The sequence below is a fragment of the Pteropus vampyrus genome, unplaced genomic scaffold, assembly GCF_000151845.1.
Source record: "Pteropus vampyrus isolate Shadow unplaced genomic scaffold, Pvam_2.0 Scaffold322, whole genome shotgun sequence".
Classification (NCBI taxonomy): domain Eukaryota; kingdom Metazoa; phylum Chordata; class Mammalia; order Chiroptera; family Pteropodidae; genus Pteropus; species Pteropus vampyrus.
Genome location: NW_011889103.1, coordinates 650,116 through 668,752, shown reverse-complemented (window position 1 = coordinate 668,752; position 18,637 = coordinate 650,116). Strand labels below are relative to the sequence as shown.

The 18,637-nt window shown below is 36.7% G+C and overlaps 1 protein-coding gene across 3 annotated transcripts in view; it reads left to right on the top strand.

Moving 5' to 3' along the window:
• Positions 1 to 18,637, top strand: part of CORO1C (coronin 1C) — a 70,540-nt gene that overhangs the window by 1,190 nt on the left and 50,713 nt on the right. The window contains exon 2 of one of the 3 annotated variants that reach the window (XM_023521908.1): positions 667 to 671. The exons of 1 other annotated variant lie outside the window; for it this stretch is intronic. The gene's annotated coding sequence lies outside the window, so the exon portion shown is untranslated. Of the gene's footprint in view, positions 1 to 666; positions 672 to 3,564; positions 3,628 to 18,637 lie in introns of those variants that run through there. One more of the 3 variants, XM_011377802.2, reaches the window with a different exon arrangement.

Here is an 18,637-nt window from a genome sequence, read left to right as displayed (position 1 = left end):
GGGCGGGGCAGGGCCAGAGCTGGAGTAACGTGGGTGGGGGAGCTTTGGGAAGAAGATGAGCCCATCGGTGGGAGCCGACGGCTGAGACTGGCGGGGTATTGGGAGAGGAAGAATGAAGCAGGAATGCTGCAGGGTCAGGGGCCTGGAGCGTCAGAGTGAACTGAGTGATTCAGAGATGTGCTCCCCTAATAGCGGAGCAGCTGGCGGGGGACGCAGTAAAAAGGAGCGAGGTGCAGGTGGGGCTCCGCTGCGCCTAAATGACTGAGGATGAGGTCAGTTGTTGAGGGTGGAAATGCAGGAACCGAGCTCTCCCGCCTGTCCACACAGGCGCGCACACACAAGCTTTCAGTCTCTCAAATGATTTGAATGTGTTGGGGGAAGTGGCAGGCAGCGGGAGAGCTAAGAAGAAAGGGGCTTCCTTCTTGGAGAGAGGCGCTGGCCCTGCCGTCCTTTTTTGGGAGTGTTCAAAGGGTTTTGATCGCTGGAAAAGGAAACGTAGGCTTTACTGCATAGTGGTTTAGAATCACATCCTATATTTGGCCGTAATGTAGGCTGCCCTTGTTTTGTGGTGTCTGAAGTCCTTGCTCTACATGTTGCAAACGTGGGATTCAGTGTGAGAAGCAAATTGCAAGTTGTTCATTTCCTCCTGGATAGCGAGATACAAAGGCCTTTCTTACCTATAAGACATTTTAAAAGAACTGAATTTAGTGGTGTTTTTAAACTGATAGGTGGCGAATATGTTTACTTTTGGAAATAGTTATCCCGATATAGTAGGCTCTTTTGCCACAGTCTTCTTGCCTGGAATTACATTATACTCTTACGGCTCTTAGTCACTCTATATAATAATGCATTTCATTGTCCTTATCCGGCAAAACGCTCTCCTGACACCAGGGCCTGCTAGAATAGACAGAAACATGATTAAGTAGAAGCAGTTGCTTTGCACCGTCTGTTCAGTTGTGAAGGCAGATAGATATCCGTTTATGTTACTTTCCGAATTCCTTGTAAAAACGCGTAAATGGGAAAAATCAATTTTGGACTTGATTTTGTATATTTCAGAAAACTAATTTAAGGAAACGAATTTTTTTCGGATTGGAGGTACATTTCAGAGTTGCACTGTTTGGATATGAAGCCCAATAGTAACTGTAGGGTCTAAGAGGTAACATAAATAGGAGGAAAAAAGTCAAATAAAATGAATTGTGTTGTATGTTAGGTCTTGAAGTACTGTGTTTTGTGGTAGGCTATAGTCATGTGTACTGAAGATTGAACCAAGATTGGTATAAAGGTTGGGTACACACCTTTAGACATATCCGGAATGTGCCTTGTCTGTATTTGTTTTTGATTATTTGTTGGAGGTACAGTAAAGCCTGATGAATTTTAATAGACACGTACCAACGAGCTATCACTGCACACAGTATTGAATTTTTCATGATCATTTGTTACTTTGCCTGCAGATTGTGCTAATCAGCATTTATGTCTATTTATATATAGTTTAGGATTAGGTTTAGGGTTGAGAAATAGCACTTTTTAAAGTGTTGTTTTTTTTTCTTATTTAAGTTTTTTGCTTAATGCATCTGTCAGTTTGGGGATCCCTTCCAACTATGAGGAAGAGAGTTGCTCTAATGTCTGTGAAATGAATTGTTTAGAAGGATATATTATCTGTTCTTAGTTATGTAATGGGGAATATGTGGAGATTTGGTTCTTTATGATGACAAATTATTTCTTAGTACTTTGATTTGCCACAAACTGGTGCTCTAGAACATATTATTTATTGGGCTTTTTTATCTTTGACTTCTTTTTCGGAGATGAAACAGTAATAAATCTGGATGCCACTTTCATATCAGGGTATATACAAATCCATGTTTGTTTTCCGTTTGATGAGTTCCCTGTGTTATTCTGAGTTAATAACTCTTTTCTGATACTTGTATGTCTTTTTAAACTTAAGATGCATTTTCTGTATTAAAACATGGAAATCCTCATGAATATTTCAGTATGACCTAGTACCTAGAATGTTAAGTAATAGAATCTCTCTGGGTTTTCATTGCCCTAGTTTAGATCTTTTAAAGTGAGTGAACAAGATTCTGCACTCCTTTTTGAGACCTTATTTTGTATTTCAATAGTGCGCATGGAATGCTTTTTTTGTTTTATAACCACTTTATTGAGATATAATTCACATACCATACAGTTCATCCACTTAAAGTGTACCAGTCAGTGGTTTTTAGTATATTCTCAGAGTTGCACAGTCATCACCACAATTTTAGAATATTTCATCTGCCCAAAAAGAAACCCCATAACCATTAGCAGCCCTCCCTTTCCCCATTCTCCTTCTTCTGCCTTTGGCAACCACTAATCTACTTTTTGTCCCTGAATCTGCTTATTTTGGACAGTTCATATAAATAGAATCATACAATATGGGGTCTTTTGTGTCTGTGCTTTAATAAGCATAATGTTTTCAAGGTTTATCTGTGTTGTAGCATGTATCAGTACTTTGTTCTTTTTTTATGATCAAATAATATTCCATTGTATGAATATACCACGTTTTGTTTATCCATTCATCAGCTGATGGACATTGGGTGTTTCTCTTTTCTGGCCATTATGAATAATGCTGCTATGAACATTTGTGTACAAGTTTGTCTGTGAACATATGTTTTCATTTGTCTTGGGACCTGCTGGGACATGTAGGTAACTCTTTAACTGCTAGAGGAACTGCCAGACTGTTTTCCAAATCAGCTATACCATTTTACAGTCCCGCCAGCAGTATATAACGTTTCAATTTTTTCACATCCTTCCCAACATTTGTTATTCTCTGTCTTTTTGATTTTGGCCATCCTAGTGGACGTTAAGTGGTATCTCATTGTGGTGGCTAATGATGTCCAGCATCTTACGTGATTAGTAGATAATTGTATATTTCTTTTGGAGATTTATCTATTCAGATACTTTAATTTTGGTGAAGTCTAATTTATGTATGATGGAGTCAGCATTAATAATAATGGAGTTAGAAATTATTTAGACCTTAAATCATTCTCAACAGTGTTTTGGTTATGTAACTTAAAAGACAAAGGTTAGGGAAAGATTTGAATTAGTCCTAGATCAAAAGGGTTCATCAGGGAACAATGTCATTCTGCTGTTTAAATCCATAGTGGTCTCCCACCCCATTGTCTATAGTTAAAGTTCAGACTTCTGAATGTGATGTAGACTGAAGCGTCTCTGATTTCAGCCTGCCTTATCTCTCATTACTCTTTCCTATGTTTTCATCCCCACTGCCATTCCCTGAAACATTCCAACCTTCAGGTCTACTTGTGATGCACTTATTATCCCACCCATTTCCATTTGCCAAATCATACTTGTCTTTTGGGAACCTCCATGAAACCTTCCTTGTTCTTGAAGGCAGATGTTGTCTCTGCCCTCATGCATCCTACATTCATCACTACTATCTGCTCCAAGGATCTAGCCCCGAACTTGAGATTATGGTCTGAAAGACGCTTTCCCGTAGAAGGGGGGAATGTGAGAAGGAAATTCACATGGAAGGCAGACCAGATTCTCTGTTCTCTTGCTCACAGCTTGGTCTCCAGAGCCTAATGGATATTTACTGAATGAATGATTATTGAAGTTAACTGGAAAGATCCCAAGGTCAGTGGGTTTCTCTCGATTATTATTCACAACTTTGTTGCCTGTGATAGAATAACATGAAGTACGGGGGTAATTCCCCTCTGCCTTTCTGGCATCCAAGTTAAGCTCTTACCAAAAAATTACTCAGATTGTAAAACTCAGTGTTTGAAACATTTTCCTGAGGGCAGAACATTCTCATCCAGGTTCTTTTCCTCTAATGAACAGTAATGACTGGCTCACAGCCTTCACAGTAGGGCAGATGGCCAGGGAGCACTTTTACTTTGGTACTGTTTAGCCACACCAAATTCAGTGGGCCAGCCCTGATGGTATTGAGTTGTCAGTACTGGAATTACCCCTGTGCAGGCTTGTTAAAGGGTATAAACTGATTGTAAGGGTGCATACTTTCTTCCTTTTCATTCTTTTGTTCATGTTCTCTTGCTTTTCTTAGAGCATCTGACCCAAGTAGTAGTCTTTAGTTCTTTCTTGTATTCTTATATTCACTTTACTACTTTAATTTAAAATACTTAGTATCTTCCTGAGACTTAGAAGAAACTAGTTGGCCATTTGGGGTACATTTTCTGCACTGAGTCCATTGAAGTGGTTGGATTGTAGCAAGGTAGTAAAGAGAAGAAAAATACCTTATATAGTTTCTTGCTCTAAGAGAGTTTTGTATTTGGAGAAACTTGAGGCTATGAAGGGTGCAGGCCTTTAGAACCAGATAGAGCTGGGTTTCATTCTTGGCTCCACTTCTTAGTAGCTGTGATTTTTCCAGTTACTTCACATCCCTGAGCCTCAGTTTCCTCTTCTGTTGTATGAGACGTTAATGACTACCTTCCTGGGTTATCGTCAAGATTAAATGAGAAAAAGTACATAAAGTGCTTAGTAATGAGTAGCACTGTGTTCCCTTGCTCTTCACTCTTAAATGTCTGTTACTGAATGGAACTGTGGAGAATCAAATAGAGTAAGCGTAATACATTTTATTTCTGATGCTAAGCTATAAATATATGGATTCCCACTCCCACCTCAGCATTTTAGACTTTGAATCAAGTTGAATCACTGAAGAGGAAAAAAATGTCTAATTTTAGCATAGAAAGGTGGTAAAAATGAGGTAGTGTTTTGCCATTTTATCTGAATTAGAAATGTCTGTTCAAACAAGCTTCTCTTATTCAGGCCTTATGCTTGAACGTTCAGTGTTCGGTCTGTCTGTCTGTCTGTCTGTCTGTTTTAAAGACAAAGGTTTAGTTCCTGGCAAATGATTCATCTTTTTAAGATTTGAAAGGAGATTGCACTGCAGTGTGTGAGATACTCATCTGGTGATAATGTGAATGGCAGGCAGCATTGTGATAAAGTTTAACATTCTTTGTGGGGAAAAGCCATAGTAGTTTCATGGGATGTTAAATTAGTCCTGTCATTTGAATCTTATATTAATAACAAAAACAGTTCTTCCTGTTTGCCACAGTAAAGAGAAATTAAATCAAATTAATGCACAGGTCAAAGTGAGAGAAACTAGAATATAAATAGGAGTAGGAGGCGTATATTTTGTAAGACTGAAGGAAGTAATTTCACAATACTATACATTTATTTTTTCTCTTTTGGTCATGCAGTTATCTACATTTCTTTTTTTAAAAAAAATTTATTAATAATGGATCATATTTAGCACCAGTATATCAACCACCTTTAGGGGGATTTGGGAGATTATTTCTCAGGTCCAGAGGTCCTCATTCTTGACGGCCTGTGAGGATCAGCTGCAGACCTTTATAAATACAGCTGCCTGGGCTTGAGCTCCCTGGTGACTCTGAATCACAGCCTGAGTGGGAAGTACCTAGCTGGTCTATTCCTCATCTCACACTAGGGGACTGTAGTCATAGGAGCTTGAGAGACTTGCCCAAGATCAGGAACTTAACTTGTTCCTTCCTTCCTCCCCCAGTCCTCTACCACCTCCTTCCTTGAGTAGTGTGGATTTACTTTTATAGTTGGTAGTGTAGATTTATAGTTTAGAGTTAAAAAAATATTTTTACAGTGTGAACCTGATGTTGGCTTTCCCTTTTTAGTCCTTGAACCAGTGCAGCAATTCTCTCTTAACCTTCCACCATAGTCTTTTGCCAGATTTCAAACTGAACCTACCTACAGTTTATCTCTTAAGTTCATCATCACAATTGGTAGATAGTACCAATGTTTATTTGTTTTTTTCTCACGTTTTAAGATTGTACATGTATTAATCTATTAAGCTTGGTCCAGATTTTCTGAAAGTTTTTTAGATGCATTTTTGGAAAATGTAAAATACATGGAATCTATTGGATAAGCTTGTGGTAGACTTTACTCGTTTTAATGTAAAGTTCCTTGAAATATTTTATTGATCCCCTTCATTTTCTCAATCTTATAATCTGATCATTAGTAAGCAGTGATTGTAAGGACTTACCTCAAATGTTTCAAAGACCAATCATTAATACTGCAAAAGTGCCCTTGCATTGTGTCTTACCAGAATAATTGGCACCATTAGGCCATATGTATATGCAAATACTAAGTTTAACAGGAACAACACACATCCAGTACAGAACTACATAGATTGTAACAGGCATAATGAAAACCCTTTGACATTAGCAGAAGTTATCATTGATTCACAGTACAATCATTCTTTTTCTGGGGAATCAAGACAGACTGGGAATGTGGGCACATGGCAGGTTGGTGTGAGAGCCTTTTTACCTCATTGTGGAATCAGATCTGTGTCCACATGTTTTGACAACTGCTGAGGTCTTCATCCTGGATGAAAAAGCCATAGTTTTTCAGTTTCATGGAAGGCCATAAACACACTTGGGAAAGGAAGTGTTGGGAGAGTGAAGCCTTTGGCAGGTGTATTTTTCACTCTTGACATTGTAGGGGTTCTTGACAAACTTTATAAACATCCTCTCCTTAGGACAAATGTTTAATCACCATTATTTGCTTACTTCACATGAAAGATGCTTAAATTCCTTTTCATAATGGTCAAGCATTCTTTTCTAGTTAAAGATTCTAATTCCTTTCATTCTTAGGAACTTAAAGAATTAAGGCTGATTTAGTAATATAAAAACTCAAATGCTGCCTGAGTGGTGACTGAAAAACACATATAAACTTGAGCTATCATCTCCATTAAGCAGAAGAATTTATTAGGAGACTAGTCACTTTACAGGCTAAATGGTGAATTAATTTGCGGTTGGTAGTGTCTTTACCTTAATGTTGTCATCCTAGTTTTTCTTGGCAAGCAAGAGAGAGGTCGGAGCCAATTAGTGCTAGCCTCAGCTCTTTAGGGGAGATATTTTATAAGATATGTGTTGGCTATTTTAGAAATAGAGTGACCATCCCTTAAGCTCTTATTTGAGCCACTGTTGCTGTATAGTGCTACTATAGGAAAAGATAAAGTGTAAGGTGTGTGTGTGTGTGTGTGTGTGTGTGTGTGTGTGTGTGTGTGTGTGTTTTACCCTAAGACTTCCAGTTTGATCATGTAGTATCGAGATAGCTTGCATATATCTTGCATGCTGTGGGCTGAGTTACATTGTTAAGTGGAACAAATAAAGCGTCTTGCCTGCGAAGGATAGTTGTGGACCATGTGACTCTCTAAAAGTGAATGGTTGGGAGCCCAGATGCAGTTTCTGTTTTGGATGCAGGGTGTACATTCAGTCCTCACCCCAAGACTGGTTTGTGTTCCACAGTCTTAGTTATTTGGAACTCAGATGGCATTTTTTGGGTATAGATTCAGTATTACAAGTGGTGGGTAAATTCCCAGCCTAGACTGAAGAAATCTGTTTAATTCACAGCACAGCTTTTGAAACTGTTAATGGTGATAATGGGATTCTGGATCTGGGGAGCTGGGAGTCATGTGAAACAGAAGTAAAGAACGATGCCCCACTTCTCAGGTGCCTGTCTGCAGGCTGTGGGGCATCCTGAGGCCTCATGCCACAACAGCCCTCCAAGTTCTTCATCTTCCTTCTCTCTTAATTTGAAGCTTCTACACCCTGGGTTAATTTGATCACCTTTAAATTGTAGTAGCAAAGCAAATGGTTCAAATTTATTTCCACTAATGTGTTCCTGGATGGCCACAATTATTACGAAACTATCATTGTTATTCAGTGTTAGGACAGCTATGGGCCTTATTTATATTATTTTATTTCACTCATGTCCCTTAACCCTTATAGAAATACAATATTCATATTTTTAAAAAGGAGGTTCCTTATTAAACAGATTGTCTCTCTGAAATTTGCCTCTTTGAAGGATTTGAGCGATTTGATTTCCAAAGACCTCTTCTCATTCAAACAAGTTATGAAGCTAAGTGGAATAAGGATTAGGTTGGGACCTGATTTTTCTGGTGCAATTTAAAAAGTTGCCTTAACACAGTGTTAATTGCAGGCTTAATGTTTTGATTTACTTATAAAATGTGTTTGATTTACTTATAAAAGTTTAAAAAATACATTTATTACAAGGTCCCCCTAACCCTCAAGTGTTTAATTCTTGGTGCTGAGTTCTTTGTGGGTACTGAGCTCTGTGGGAGGTGAGAGGACAGGGTGTTGGAGATTCGGTATTTCTGGAAACTAAGGGTGAGGCCCTGTCCATGAGTGTGCAAAATAGCACTGAGATGACTCAGAATAGGTGTAATTGGGGAAGAGTAGTGTGAGATGGAGAGGCAGGATGGCCCAGGTTGTGGAAAGTCATCATAACAATGTACATTTATATATTTGAGTAAAATGTAAATATAGTTTGGATATGGAGTTATAAAGGTAGATGCAAATGTAATTTGTAGGTGTCACTAGTGTTAATGATTTCTATGCTAATACTAATTACATTTTAGGTTATATGAGTAGAAATTTAAAAATATAAGTATGGAATTATTATTTTCCAGTTTATGAAAGTGAACACCAGTACCACTATATTGCATGTTCACTGAAAGGAAGAGAATGTCTTACACTTTTTTGTGCCTCCATTTCACAGCACACTGCCTGGCACATAGTAGATGCTCAGTAAATGTTAGTTGAATAAATGAATTTCAGTTTTACCTGATACACTTATGAAATTGTCAGTCTTCTCATTTTCCTAGAAGATGAAAGGAATAAAGAGGAAGTTTTCTATGGTATAGGACTGCTAATTTTAAACATTTGCTTATTAAATTATCTTATGATAAGCTAACCTCATAATTTTCATTATAAATAAATGTTAGCAAAGTGTGTGTGTGTGTGTGTGTGTATTTATTTTGTTGAAATGTTTTATTTGCAAAGCAAATTTTGGAGTTCTGATTATTTAAAGCATGAATTCTGATGAAAAACAGGGTAATATTACATTTTGGTGCCTTATTGCAAATTTACTTAACTGACATCTTGAATCAGTTGAAAATATTGATAGCATGGGGTTCTTAAGGCTTTGTTTTGTTGTCCATTTAGCAACTTTGACTTTAGAAAAAATGTTGGTGAAGGCACATCCTAGTGGAAGCATATTTTCATCTTGAGAGTTTTTTTTTTTTTAAATAAATATGAGAAGAACCATAATTTGTATCAAGATGAGGATTTAAAGTTAAAGTAGCCATTGAACAGCTGAGTTTACCTTTACTATTTCTCTTCTTGAGGTTTCTCATCCTTTAATGCACTCACTAACTGACTGGAAAGTGTCATTGTCTCACTTGATGATTTGGTCTGAGAGCTTCAGGCCCAGCCCCAGAGGAATCACTGGGCAGGTCTCAGGGCATTTGAGTGGCTCCTGGAGCTCCGAGGATTCAGTGTGTTTGGATTCATTTTGACTTGAGAATTTGACAAGAACTAAGTAACTTAAAATAGGGCAAATTGTGAACCATTTCAAATGTTGAATTATCTCATCATTTAGGAGTTTATTTGTGCAATGTTAAAATTTCAAAAGTGATAGTGTTTGGTTTATATCATATTAGTGATTGATGTTGTGATAAGCGATCACAAAAAGAGAATTGTTTTTGTAATTGTGTTTGTGTGTGTGTTTCTGGTAGTTCAGTGTTTTAGAGGTTACAAAAAGTATTTATTTGGTTGTAACTACATTTTCCCCAATGAGTTACATTGTTACACTTTCTTGAACTCTGTTATAGATACTGATATTATGTGTTTTTTTCCCCCTTTAGAAAAGAGGTGTGCTGATAAGGAAATAGTTTGTAATTTTACCAAAAAGAATCAGACAGACAAAATGATTTGTCCTAAGTTGCAGTAAGATTTTAATTGGTATATTTTCCAATTTCTATCAGATGTCTGAAAATTCTGGAAACGTAGGGAGATTTTTATTTTAAAGTGTTAGTTTCATTTTCAGATAACATGCTTAATATGCTTACCTTCAGGTTCTGGGCACTTTTCTTGGCAAACTCTCTTAGTTTTAAAGCCACAGATCCAGTTATTAATCTGAAAAGTACAATGAGTAATTTAAATATTTTTCCTGTGTTTACTCTTTCAAACACCTTACTCGTAAAGAGAAGGCTCTTTTGGCGCTAGTACAGAGAGCTGGTTCTTTGCCTTGGTTATTGATCCTCTCCTTGTGCACTTCATCATCTTAACATTTGTCCCAGCCCCACATTAATGTTCGTGGGAATATTTGGTTGTGGTATGTCTCCTCCAGTAGACTGTAAGTTCTGTGAGAGCAAGAGTCAGGTCAGCTTGCTCACCATTGCATCTGCAGTGTCTAACATGATGTCGGGTGCATGGTCAAAGCTCAATAAATAATTTAATGTTGAATGAATGAGTAATGAATAACTGGGATTAAAGACCTATTCAGCATTCACAGATGAGTGTATGTGTTTTATGTATAACCCTGTGGGTGCTAGTAACTAATTTGATTCTCAGTGAATTTTGTTTTGTTAGGGGGATGTGGACTGGATCCCAGTGAAAAAATCATTTCCTATAGACTTACAAGCTTTAGATTATAATAGGACTCTAGAAATCATTTATATTTTAGTTCTCCTATTTTATACAAGAAACCAACAACCGTAGGATCAAAATATTTAGTACGTAAGTGACTGTTAGGATAAACTTGTGTCTGATATCCAAGCCAGAGTTTTTCTTACTGTACCTTACTGTTCCTTTGAAACATCGTCAAAAGCATGTTTATTTAATCACTGCTTGTCCACAGTATAGGGTGTTAAAAAGGAAAGACTGATATTCTTCAGTTGAAGGTGATTACTTTGTTTTCTGACATTGCTAGTTTTGCATGTCACTAGCTTTTATGAGCGTCTTCATAAAAATGCCTTAAAAAAAAAAAGATCTGAGAGTCCAGTAATTTCATTTCCCAGTATAAGAATATTGCCAAAGAATTATTAAAATTTTATTCCAAGAGAAACTCCATCTGACTAAGTAGTGCAAACAGACTAAGCAAGTTTGGACAGTCAGACACAATGTGCTTTTTACCAGTTGTTGATAAGAAAAGTAGGTCATCAGTATAGAAAGTATTTTGAAACACATTCATCATTAATTTTTAAGTGAGATTGCTGTGTCAGCCGTGTCTGTAAAAGTTCTGCAGTTGGGATGAGAACTCTTGGGATTAATTTGGCTCTTTGAAGGGAGAGGCAGAGTTCAGCTTCTGAGTCTAGTCTCCTGTGGTGCACTTTAGGGAGATGACTGCAGCCTCAGATGATGATTTTATATAGTTCTACAGTGTTCTCTGTACTGTTAGTGTCTGCCTGTGTCTCCGTGATGGAGGTTTCTTCAGTCTTTTTCAAAGCTCCAGGGAAGGGTGGAGGTGTTTGTGTTTATAAAGATGCTGTTGATAAGCAGAAAATTGGGAGAGATGAGGGATTGTAAACACATCATCCTTGCCCATTATCTCAGGTAAAAAAAAAAATCTGTTCTTATTTTGATATTGTAATAAAAATATGCAATTCTGTCATTGAAGAGCAAGAGATGACCCCTAAAACCCTATAATCTCACATTTTAGTAACTATAGATCTTCTGTAAAGTCATTCTTATTTATTATATTTTAAGTGAGTTACAGGCCTCATTAGGGCATCTTTTAGTTGATGAGGGGGGGGGGTCTCTCTTTAATACCAGTGTGAAAGTTAATTTGAGGATTTTTTTTGTATTTAGGATCTTTGTTACTTTTTCATATGTTCATTTTTTTAAAAAATTGCAGCTTTATTGAGGTATAAATGACTTAAATTGTAAGATATTTAAAGTGTACATCATGGTTATTTGCTTTATGTATATAGCTCATTTCATTTTTTGTCAGACTTCATTTTTAGCAGTCATTTTCTTAGCTTCACATTCTACTCTAAATAATTAGTCAGTGCTTATGTTGATTGACATCAGGTGGTCCCCAATATCTCTGTTAACAGTTTCTAAAATGAGTGCAAAATTGTAAAATGTAAAAATAGGAGTTCTTAGAAAGCTTTAAAAAGTATAAACCTCTTTATTATACTTCACCTTTTAGAAATTGTCCTTGATATATATAATTTCAGTGTTTTATGCCTATCTTTTCATGCCATTGTCTTGAACAATTGAGCACATAGTCCTCTGGCTTACGCCTAAGGGTTTTCATTCAGAAGTAAGGATATGCTTCCTTTGGCATACCTAATACTCTCTGTCGTTTGTCTCAGTATATTTGAATGCTTACAGCCAGTTTCTGTAGTTTGAATTTTCCATGTTTACTCATATGGTCTGAGCAAAATGCAATTTCACATTTAAAAATTGCACAAAGTTGTGAAGGCAGCGCACCCCCATGAAAGAGCTCTGAGTGGCACTCTTGGCTGTTGTGGGAAAGCCAAATTGTATGTATGATGGGGAGTTTGTCATTGAAAAACCATGAAAATTCAGGGGATAGACAGTTGAACTGCCCTGTACTTTGTGGTTCAAGGTCATTGTGTGTCTCTCAGAAGTCCTTTATCTTTGGGCGAGTCACATAATATCTCTGGGCTGAAAATGAAGGGCCTGGACTAGATGAGCTTTGGAACCCTTTCCACTCCAGGCTTCTGTAAGGACTGAGACTGAATACTTTTTGGCAGGTCTTACTTGTATTTTCTTGTCTTTTGGTTCTTAGAAACATTTTAAGACAAAATATTGGGTTATTGAATTTAAACAAAGTGTGTTTGTAATGGGTATGCCTCATTCTTGGCATCTTACCTATTACCTGCATGAATAATGAGATGATACTATTTGGAAGGCTATAATGAGTGTGAATTTTCTCCCTTTCTTCTTCTTCCTTTTTTTTTAAAACTTGCTCTCTCCTACCCACCCCTTTATTCTTACCATTCTTGATGTCATGATAAATTGAATCAACATCAAGCTGTTCCATACTTGGAGTCGGTCGTCTTAAATGGTCAACAGTTTTTCTAGAGAAAACATTTTCTAACACCTTAATGTTATCAGTGGAGTGCAAATCTCTTTCAGCCACAGCTGCTGTGTTAAGAGATATGTTATATTTCCAACTTTCTGCTATGCTTTATAACAAATGTTGCATGTGGTCTTTTCTCTTCTTTTTTAAAGCAACTTCGATTAAAGTAGATAAATTAGGCATTTTCTTTTCTTGAAATGTTTCATATATGAATCTGTTAATGAAAGAATTGGATGCAGTGAAAATGATTTGTTAGGCGAACTCTTCGAGTGTCACTGGTAGGTTTTGTAAGAAAATTCAAAGAAGCTCAGCCATCTCATATCCAGAAATGAATTCTTATACTTAATCACAGTACCTCCCATATTTGGGTGTCTGCTTTTTTGTGAATATGTATTCTATGTAGGCTTACATATTACATTTCTAGCTTGTTAAAAGGAATTTTTAACTGTCGGCATTGCCATATAAATAGCTGATTTTAGGACATTTTTTTTCCTCATTTTTATTCTACTTGCCATTTTCTATTAAATAATGCATCTGATCTCTTCCACATTAAAAAGTACCTGCCATAAAAGTAGCAACTCAGAGGGAACATGTTCTTTCCCTGATAAGCTGGAGTCTTCCTGGGTTCTGGCTAGGGCACATTCTCAGCCTAGTGAGCCGTTGAGTAGTTGATGCTTGGGATTGGTCTCAGAAAATGTGCCGAGCAGGATTTTGCTACTAGTAGGGGTTTTCCTGTATGTGTTCCTAGCAGGATGTGTTTCCTTTCATATGAACTATAGAAGTACATCTGCTGGAATCTTTAAACAGATAACTTCTCAATAAACAGGAAAATGTCCAAATTGTCATTTTTTTATGAGATTGGTGGAAATAGAATAGAGAAAATGTAGTAACATTTACTCAAGTGTTTTGAGTGTATTTTATTTGGTGTCATTACAGTAGAAACACCCTGTCTTGTCTACATTTTTTTCTCCTAACACCTAACATATACCTTGTATATGGCCTATGAAATAAATTTTCTATGTTTAACTCGAATTGGCGGCAGTATCATAAGAAGCATGCCTTTACACTGTCCTAGTGGTTGAGGATTATCAATCGAATGTATTTTATTCTGAGAATGATTCTTAGTGAACTTTCCTTCGATATTTATAAAATGTAAATCTTTAAACCTCAGAGGTAGACCTTATTTTTACAGCATGTTCTTGATCAAGATGTTCATCCAACATATAAATAAAATTTTAATAGTTTTTGGTTTCCTTAAGTGAGCCGTTAAGTATTGTGAATATGGGTAGTCAGCTTTAGATTTTCTCGAAGCTAAAAACAGGAGTATGTTATCTATTGATTAGAAATTTATGTGGGAATGTAAGCTGGTATAGCCACTAAGGAAAATAGTATGGAAGTTTCTCAAAAATTTAAAATTAGAACTACCATATGATCTAGCAATTCCACCTCTGGGTATTTATCCAAAGGAAACAAAATCACTATCTTGAAATGATACCTGCACCCCCATGTTCTTGCAGCCTTATTTATAATAGCCAAAATATGGAAACAACCTAAGTGACCATCAGCAGATGAAAGGATAAAGAGAATGTGATATGTGTATGTGTGTGTGTGGGAGGAGGAACTTCTGACTTCAATCTTAAAAAAGTGGGGGTGGGGGGTACTTCAAACAAAGTTAAATAACAGCTTTATTGAGATATAGTTCACATACCATATAATTTACACATTTAAAGTATACAGTTCATTGTTTTTTAGTATATTTACAAATACATGCAGTTATTACCACAGTCCATTTTAGAACACTTTTGTCACTTCAGAAAGGAACCCTGTACTCTTTAGCTATAACCCCGTATCTCCCTACACTGCCCCCCACTCCAGCAATCACTAAGTTAATTTCTGTGTCTATAGATTTGTCTTTTCTGGATTTTCCTATGACTGGAATTGTAATATATAGACTTTCGTGATTGGTTTCTTTCCCTTAGTGTAATATTTTCAAGGTTCATTCAAGTTGTAGCAGATATTATTACTTTATTCTTTTTTATTGCCAAATAGTATTCCATTATATGACTGTATCACATTTTGTTTTTCTATTCTTCTGCTTGATATTCAACATATGAGTTGTTTTCTTTGGCTTTTGTGAATATGCTACTATGAACATTCATGTATAAGTATTTGTTCGAGTACCTGCTTTCAGTTCTTTTTCAGTTCTTCCAAGAGTGGAATTTCTGGGTCATATGGTAACTGTTTGTTGAATCATTTCAGGAACTTCCAGACCGCTTTCCAAAGAAGCTGTACCATTTTACATTCCCACTACAGTGTACAGGGTTCTGATTTCTTTGTGTCCTCATCAACACTTAATAATCTCTGACTTTTTAATTCTAGCTATCCTAGTAGATGTGAAATGGTATTTCATTGTGGCTTTGACTTACATTTCCCTAGTGACTTAATGATGTTCAGCATCTTTTCATGTGCTTATAGGACATTTGTGTATCTCTTCTTTGGAAAAATTCAAGTTCTTTGCCTATTTTAAAATTGGATTACCTGTCTTTTTATTATTGAGTTGTAGGAATTCTTTATGTGTTCTTTATGTATGCAGGTGCCTTATTAGGTATAGGATTTGCAAAAGTTTTCTCCCGTTCTGTGGGTTGTCTTTTCACCTTCTTGATGGTGTCCTTTGAAGTATAAAAGTTTTAAATTTTGATGAAGTCCAATTTATCTGTTTATTTTGTTGCTTGTAGTTTTGGTGTCTTATCTAAGAATTCTTTGCTAGATCCAAAGTCATGAAGATTTTTCTTTTTTTTTTACTTCTAAGAGTTTTAAAGTCTTAGCTCTTAATAATGATAATCTTGATAATGTAACTATTGTCTTTGGTACATTTTGAGTTAATTATTTTATATGATGTGAGGTCAGGGAAAACCTTATTTTGCACGTGGCTATCCAGTGGTCCCAGCACCATTTATTGAAACGACTGTTCTTTCTCCATTGAATGGTTTTGGTGCCCTTGTTGAAAATCGCTTGACTAAAGATGTTGTATGAATTTATTTCTGGACTTTCAATTCTGTTCCATTGATCTATGTGTCTTGATTCCAATTGCTTTGTAGTAAGTTTTGTAATCAGGAAGTATGAATCTTCTTAATTTGTTCTCCTTTTTCAAAGTTGTTTTGGCTACTTTTGGGTCCCTTGCAATTCCATATGAATTTTTGAATGAGTTTGTTAGTTTTCACCAAGAAGTCAGCTGGGATTCTGATAGGGATTGCATTGAATCTATAGTTCAGTTTGGGGGAATATTGCCATCTTAATGTTAAGTCTTCTGATCTATGAACACAAATTATGTCTTTACATTTGTGTCTTTAATTTCTTTCAGCAATGTTTTATAGTTTTTAGTGCAGTTATACCTCAGAGATATTGCGGGTTCAGTTCCAGACCACCACAATAAAGCGAGTAGTGATCTTGTTGCTGGTGGAGGGTCTTCCCTTCAGTTTGTTAAAAAAAAAACAAAAAAAACCAAAAAAAATCTGTGTAGCATTATAAAGCGAAGCACTATAAAATGAGGTATGCCAGTATACAAGTCTTTCACCATCTTGGTTAGGTTTATTCCTAAGTATTTTATTCTTTTTGATAATACTGTGAATGGAATTGTTTTCAGATTATTTGTTATGAGTGCACAGAAATACGGTTGATTCTTATATATTGATCTGCAACCGTGCCAAACTTATATATTAATTCTGATAGTTTTTTAGTGGGTTTCTTAGGATTTTCTATGTGTAAGATAATGTCACCTGCATTCAGAGATGGTTTTACTTCTTCCTTTCTAATCTGAATGCTTTTTTTTTCATTTTTTCTTGTCTATTTTCCCTGTCAGGAACCTGTAATACATTGCTAAATAGAAGTGACTAAAGTAGACACCTTGTCTGGCTCTTAATCTTAGGGAGAAAGCATCTTTTGCAGTTGGATATTGTGTTACCTGTGGGTGTTTTATTTATTTTTTAATCAGTTTGAGAAAGTCTCTTTCTATTCCTAGTTTGTTGAGTGTTTTTATTGTGAAAGAATGTTGGATTTTGTCAAATGCATTTTGTGTGTGAGATGATCCTGTGATTTTTGTTTTTTATTCGATTGATTTGTTGCATTAATTTTCAGATGTTGAACCAACCTTGCATTCCTGGGAAAAGTCCCACTTGATCATGGTGTATAAGCCATTTCATATGTTGCTAGATTTGGTCTGCTAGTATTTCGTTGACAGTTTTCTGCATCTCTAGTCAAAAGATTATTTGTCTAGTTTTCTTGTTATGTCTTTGATTTTGGTATCAGAGTAACACTGGGCTCATAAAATTAATTTGGAAGTGTTCTCTCCTTTTCTGTTCTTTGGAAGAATTTGTGAAGAATCGATTTTCTTTAAATGCTTGATAGTCTTTGGCAGTAAAGCCTTCTGGACGTGGGCTTTGTCAGATGTTGTTTTAATTTTTATTATAGGTGTCATTCACTTCATTTTAGAAACCAGGAAACTGAGGCTCAGAAAAGTTAAATAAGTTGCTAATAAATGGCAGAGCTGGGATTCGAATCAGGATTATTTTATGTCAAGTTCTATGATGATAACAATAGCTGACATTTATGTGTAATTAGATGTGTCTTTAACCATATACAAGGTACTTTCATATTACTCTCCTGCTACACTCCTATCACCAAGTGCTCATTTAATGATCTGACACTTAAGGAGATTCTTTGACTTGCCCTACTGAACCATGGTAAACCTGCACTTCTCACTCACAAGGCTCTCTGACTCTGGACCTTGCTCTCAACTGCTTTTCTCTATTGTGGGCACCAAAAGCAGCTGTGCTACATGGGGGCAACTGAACCCAGGTCAAGTTCGACCTTGGATGTGAATGAGTTCACACTGCCTTTCAAGCTCCACTTGGACATGGCTGGCTCAGTCAGCACAGTGCTGTGGAAGCACCAGCTTTTCTCACTCTCTCTGCTGTGTAGCTAACATTCTACTCCTTGGCTGTAGGAAAAGAACCAGTGCAGCATTCTGACTCCATGTATTTAGGATGAAAATAAGTTGTCACTATGTGTAATAATAGCAATGACTTTTAAAGGTATTTTAGTATGTAAGTCAGCCAACAGATTTGTGTAATATCTTTCAATGAACACATTCGAAGAACTTTACATATTAATATTTATATTGCTGGTGAGATTAGATGGTATCTAGCCTATTTGAGTAAAAGGAAAAATTGTCTTTATTTTTCAATGTACAAAATGTCCATTCACATTGAAAAGTGACCCACAAAAAGCTGACCTGATGCCTGTGTGTAGGTGGAGGGGCTGGTAGGATAGTGGACTTCATAGAGGATGGTGAGGTCTCATCTCCTGCCAGCTGGGGCTGGTGGTATCTAGCCTGGCAGCCAGTGTTCTGGAATCTCTGGGTTAGAGACTCCACTATACAGAACCAGGTTGTCATTGTGGCATCTGTTTATACCTGTGCTCACTTGTGCTGGGTGTCATCTTGCCCAGGGCTTGCAGTCTGGCTTCTGCTGGGGCAGGGTACAGGGCAGTCCCCTGATTGTGCAGTGCTTGGAGGAGGTGATCTGAGTGTTTAGCTGTTTTTGATCTAGACTTTCAGTCAATTTTCTCTGCAGTCCCCTCTTCCACATACCTGTCTTTAGAGACACAATTTCTCTTCTGAGTGCTCTGGAGTTTCCACTGGGCATTGGCATCCTTTTATGAGCCTCTCTTCCTGAGACAC